The sequence below is a fragment of the Dromiciops gliroides genome, chromosome 3 (genome assembly GCF_019393635.1).
Source record: "Dromiciops gliroides isolate mDroGli1 chromosome 3, mDroGli1.pri, whole genome shotgun sequence".
Taxonomy (NCBI): domain Eukaryota; kingdom Metazoa; phylum Chordata; class Mammalia; order Microbiotheria; family Microbiotheriidae; genus Dromiciops; species Dromiciops gliroides.
In genome coordinates, this window is record NC_057863.1 from 66,134,776 (window position 1) to 66,140,420 (window position 5,645).

At 40.2% G+C, this 5,645-nt stretch overlaps 1 pseudogene; it reads right to left on the reverse strand.

The window, feature by feature from the left end:
* Positions 1–1,158: 1,158 nt before the first annotated feature.
* Positions 1,159–1,447, reverse strand: LOC122750883 (annotated as a pseudogene).
* Between the last annotated feature and the right edge of the window lie 4,198 nt (positions 1,448–5,645).

Below are 5,645 nucleotides of genomic sequence, written 5' to 3' on the forward strand. Positions count from 1 at the left end.
AAATGTAATGAGTTTTCTTTGAGATTTGAGATGCATATTGGACATCCAAAGGGAGATCTCAGATAGGTGGCACAGTGGATAGACTACTGTGCTGGATTCTGAAAGACCTCAGTTCAAATCCAATCTTATACTATGAAAAGGAAATCAATATTAATTATTTTAATTTATTTTTAGTTGTTGGATTATATGACTAATCTCCCTTCTTAAGTAAAAACTAGCCATAAAAGCTAAACCAGACTAACATGGATATTCTTTTTTTTTTTTTTTTTGGTGAGGCAATTGGGGTTAAGTGACTTGCCCAGGGTCACAGAGCTAGTAAGTGTTAAGTGTCTGAGGTTACATTTGAACTCAGGTACTCCTGACTCCAGGGCCCATGCTCTATCCACTGTGCCACCTAGCTGCCCCCACGGATATTCTTTTACATCTGGGTTGTCTGTAGATTTGGTGAATAAGTAGAATTGATAAGACTTTATCATTTAGTAGGAGATAATTTAAAGTAAGTAATACATTTTGTAGGAATAAAATAATCATAGGATGGCAAGACTTTTTAAAAAATTTTAAACGAAGTTTATTTAAACAACAAGATGTTTGACTTGAAGGGAAAACTATCTAGGATCAATTTCTTTATAGTGATTTATCCCTACTGAAGAGATAGAGATTGCCCTACATGTAACAGCTACGTACAAAAAAGTTATAAAATCATCCTTGGTTTTACAATGATAAAAGAAAAACATTGAAATTATCCAATCAAATAAGGTATGCAAGGATTTTTGTGTGTGTGTTTTTTTTTTTTTTTTGTTAAACAGTGAGAGCAAAATAACTTACTGGAATATAAAGATAAAAGTTGAATGAGAATGCCACTAATGGAGAAAAGGGATATTTTCACAGAACCAGTTTGTTTTTTCCCCTCCTCATCTCCATTTGATGTTGATCAAAACATACCATCGGCCATTTAGTTAAAAAAAAATAACCATTATGCCTGTGCACATACACCAGTTACTTTATGTACAATAAAGGAATGGGGGAAGGGAATCAAAAAGAGAGAAAACTATATTGCAGTAGTCAGGATGTGGATGAACCAAATCTTGGTTTTCTAATTGTGAATGTATTGTTTTCCTTGGGAGCACAGTTCTGGAGTAGAGTTACAGGTTCTCTTTTTTAGTAAACACCACCCGTCTGTCTGATGGAAAACATCCATTGTATCTTCATCCTCCATTTCCAACTGCGCAGGTGTGTCTGTTTCATTGATTGGTTGCCCATCCAATCGGAATCTGACCTGCCTCATTGACAAACCCTGTCGTTGACAATAGGCTTTCAGTAGTTTACTAAGTGGGGTGTGCCTCTTAATCTTAAATTGCACCACCGAACCATCTTGCGCTGCCACCTTCAAATTAATGTGGTCCTTGTTTTCAGTCTTGACTCTTTCCTTCGGCTTTTCGTCGGCCATGGCGAGTCCGGGGGTCTCCTCAGCCGCCGCTTCACAAAAGAGGCACCAGGATGGTCCGCTCCAAGGGAACGGGGGCGGGGGGGGGGGAGAAGCAGCAGCGGCAGGAGCGGGAGGAGGAGGAGGAGGAGGAGGAGGAGGAGGAAGAGGAGGAGGAGGAAGATGATGATGGTGGTGGTGATGGTGAGGGAGAGGGGGAGGGGGAGGAGGAGGAGGAGGAGGAGGAGGAGGAGGAGGAGGAGGAGGAGGAGGAGGAGGAGGAGGAGGAGGAGGAGGAGGAGGCAGCAGCGGTGGAGGTACTGAGAAAGCGCGCACGTTCCGCCGCTGGCAAGACATTTAAAGGCAAAGTATTCTTTCTAGAAGTTGGAAAAAAAAGGGGTAGCTAGGTGGTGCAGTGGATAGAGCACCAGCCCTGGAGTCAGGAGTACCTGAGTTCAAATCCGGCCTCAGACACTTAACACTTACTAGCTGTGTCACCCTTGGCAAGTCACTTAACCCTCATTGCCCTAAAAAGAAAAAAAGAAAAAAAAAGTTGGAAAAATGATGGTTGACTAAAAGACTAAGTTCCCCTTTCCAGTCTTAGTGAATAAGCTGCCTTCTTTCTTGTGCTAGAGGTTGTCTTAATTGAGTAATGGAATCTTTTAAGGTGGGAAGCTTGAAGATGGGGGTGGTGGTGGCTGGTAACTACCAACAACAAGTTCCTCTTTCTAAGTAAGCTTTCTGGTGACAAAAGGCATCACCTGTAGGGCAAAAAATTTTGGTATATTCTCACTTTGACAGATAAATGTTGCCAACAGTACTATTATGGGAAAATTCAGTGGAAAAACTCAAATGGCACTCAGGAATAAAGAAGAGAGGCACATGGGCCCAGAGGAGAGTGTCTCTCAAAGGATTTGAGCCCCAAATCAAGGGTGTGTTACAAACTTATACTCCTTGACAGTGTTTTCTTAGCATAGCTTGCATTTGTGGGTTTTTACTTGGCTAAGCAATTTTCTGGGGTTCGGGGGCAAGGTCTGCTAGCCTACTGGACTTACTAAGCAGTTTTGGGAACCTTACTTAAACAGTCATGAGAAGCAGGTTTCAGGATCTGGGATTACCTAAATTTACTGGACTTGCCTAAGCAGTTTCAGAAAGCGGTTGCAAGAGGCGATTTTTCCGTATCAGTACAAATTTGGATTAAGAAAACCTGGGAGAAGCAAACTAGCCAGATGACTTGTCTTGTCCAATTGAATTATGTTCAAACAAGTTTCCTATTTTTTATTCCTCTTTTCTGTTAAAAAATCAAGCTCTGTATATCATTCCTTTGTCACTAATTATTGAAGAATTGACCTGATTTAATGATAACTTGGTAGCCTAGCTATTGAATCATCTTTACTCAAAAATAACAAGCCTTAGAATTTTTCTTATGTCAGATAATTAATTTAAAAAACTGTATGACTCTGGTCAAGTCACTTAACCTCTGATTGCCTCAGTTTCCCCATTTGTAAAATAGGGATAATACTAGCAGCTTCCTCTCAGGGTTGTTGTGAGGATCAAATGAGATAATAGTTGAAAAGTAGTTAGTACAGTTCCTAGCACATCGTAGGGCCTATATAAATGTTAGCCATGATGATGATGATGAGGGGGATGCTGTAGCTGATGGTGGGGATGATGATGTCCATGAGTCAGTGGGTAACACACAACTGGAACTTACATTTAGAAGTATTTGGATTTAGAGAATTGAAATGATCACTGAAACCATGAAACCTAATAAGAGAGATTATACAGAGATAAGAAAGGAGGGCACAGCACCAAACTATGGGGAGATGATCCAGCAATGAAGACCAGAAAGGAAAAGAAGTGGAGTGGAAGAAGGAAGAGAAGTGGTGTGCATTCCAGGTCCTTCTTAATATTAGTATTTTCCCTCTGAGATAATCTCAAATACATCTTGTATCTACCTTATTTGTCTTGTAACAATTGGAATGACACCACCTGCTGGAGAGCTACTGTAGGAAAGCTCCACCATGAGGAGAAGGTGTCTGAGGGCAAGCCATGTGGTTTTCCTTGACATCAGGAAGTGATGTTTGCTCGTGGGTACTATCTATAAAAGAGGTGAGGCTTGCTCTCTTGGTCTCTTACTTCAGGACCTCAGGGGGGAGAGGAGCTGAAGAGATTAGCTCCCTGAGATAAACAGCTGAATCTAGGCCTTTCTCTCTTCACCAATTTCTTATTCTCCTTAATAAATGCTTAAAAGTCTAACTCTTGCTAAAGCTTATAATTTATTGGTGACCACTCATTAGATATTTTAGACAGACTAGCTAGAATTTTAGCCCCTTACAGTCTGTAGTAGTTTACATATGGTCTCCCCTACTAGATTGTAAACTCCTTGAGGGCAGGACCTATTTTTCTCTCCATTTCCTTGTATATCCAACAGTTAGCACAGTGCCTGGCACAGAGTAGTAGGCCCTTACTAAATGTTTCATGGAAAACAAAAGAGCAGAGAGCATCTAGGCGAAGCAGTGTTATTAATAGTATTAGAGGCCACAGAAAGAATACACAGAATGTGGTCTGAGAAAAGACTTTTGGATTTCTCAGTAAGAAATTATTGTCAGCCTCAGAGAGAACAGATTCCTTGAAGTAGTAGTGTCAGAACCCAGATGACAAAGGATTGAGAAGATGGTAGAAGGTGCACACATGAAGGCAAGCAATATAGAAGTCTCTTCCTTGGAAATTGGCAGTTTAAAAGGAGAAAAGATCTGGTATGATAGTTTAAGGGGATAAAAGGGCCAAATGAGGTAATTTGCTTGTTTGGTTGGTTGTTTGAGAGCAGCAGGGATCTGAACAAATTTCCAGAGGTGGAAAAATGTCCTGTGATAAGGAGAAATTGAGGATGTGAGACAAAGACAGAATGATTGAGGGGGTGATGTTCTCAGAGGAGCCCAAATGGGATGAGATCAACAGTACAGGGTTGACCTAGCAAAGGGAAAAGTCACCTTCTTGTTAGAAACTAAGGAAAAAGAGGAGAAAGTAGAGAATTAAGAAGAGGGAATTTGAAGAGTGGAATAGGTAAGGGGAGGAGCTCATATGCTTTTTTACATCCAAACTAAAAACAACAAAACAAATAATAGTACTAAAGTTTCCTAGACAAAAGTGTAAAACTTAATCCCCATTTAATGTCAGCTTGAAACACCTCAGGGCACGTGGATCCTAAGATTTTCTAAACATTTTCTAAACACACTGAATATAAAATGACTTCATAAGCCAAAGTCAGATAGAATGTTCATATGCCATTTGTTGGATTTATTCCATAGCTGATGTGTTGTGTGCCTCAAATAAACTGTCTCGGTAAGTGGCTAACAAAGTATACATCTAACTGAAGAAAGTTGATTGTTTGACATCTGGAATTTGAAGATTTGGGTCCTTTATTTTTTTTCCTTTAAAACTCAACTTTAGTAAGATTTTTCTGGGGGCAACTTGGTGGCAAAGTGGATAAAGCACTGTCCCTGGATTCAGGAGGAAATGAATTCAAATCTGACCTCAGACACCTGACACTGGGCAAGTCACTTAACCCCTGTTGCCCCACCAAAAAAAAATCTGAACTAGATTTTCCAACTAAAAGATACCCCAAAGAAGATTGAGAGATAACGATAATTTCTAGCTAGACCTTTAAAAGTTCCTTAAATAACTGCATTGAAACAACTTGGCTTGATGGCTTTTTGATGAGCTTCTTAGCCTGGCTAATAAGAGGCTCCTGCATAGGACCAGGGATCTAAAGCTTAGAAGTCATCTAGTTCCACCACGTTATTTCACGGTGGAAGAAACTGAGGCTTAGAATGATCAAACTTAAATAGGTAAAGTAAGGAGTAGAGCTGAAATTTGGACTCTCATTCTTGGAATGTTTTCTCCACTGCACCTAACTACCTATGCTAAGTGAGGCACAAAAGTGATGAGCCTAATCCCTATTCCGAGAATGAAGGAAGAAAGGAATGGGCATTTATATGACTACTACTACATGCCAGGTATTGTACTAAGCACCTTACAAATACTGTCTTATTTGATCCTCACAACAACCCTGTGAGCATAGGTGCGGTTGTTATTTATCCCCATTTCACAGTTGAGGAAACGGAGTTAAGCAGAGGTTAAATGACTTGTTAAGGTTCACATAGTAAGTGTCTAAGGCTTGGTTTGAATTCAAGTCTTCTTGACTCTAGGACCATGGCTC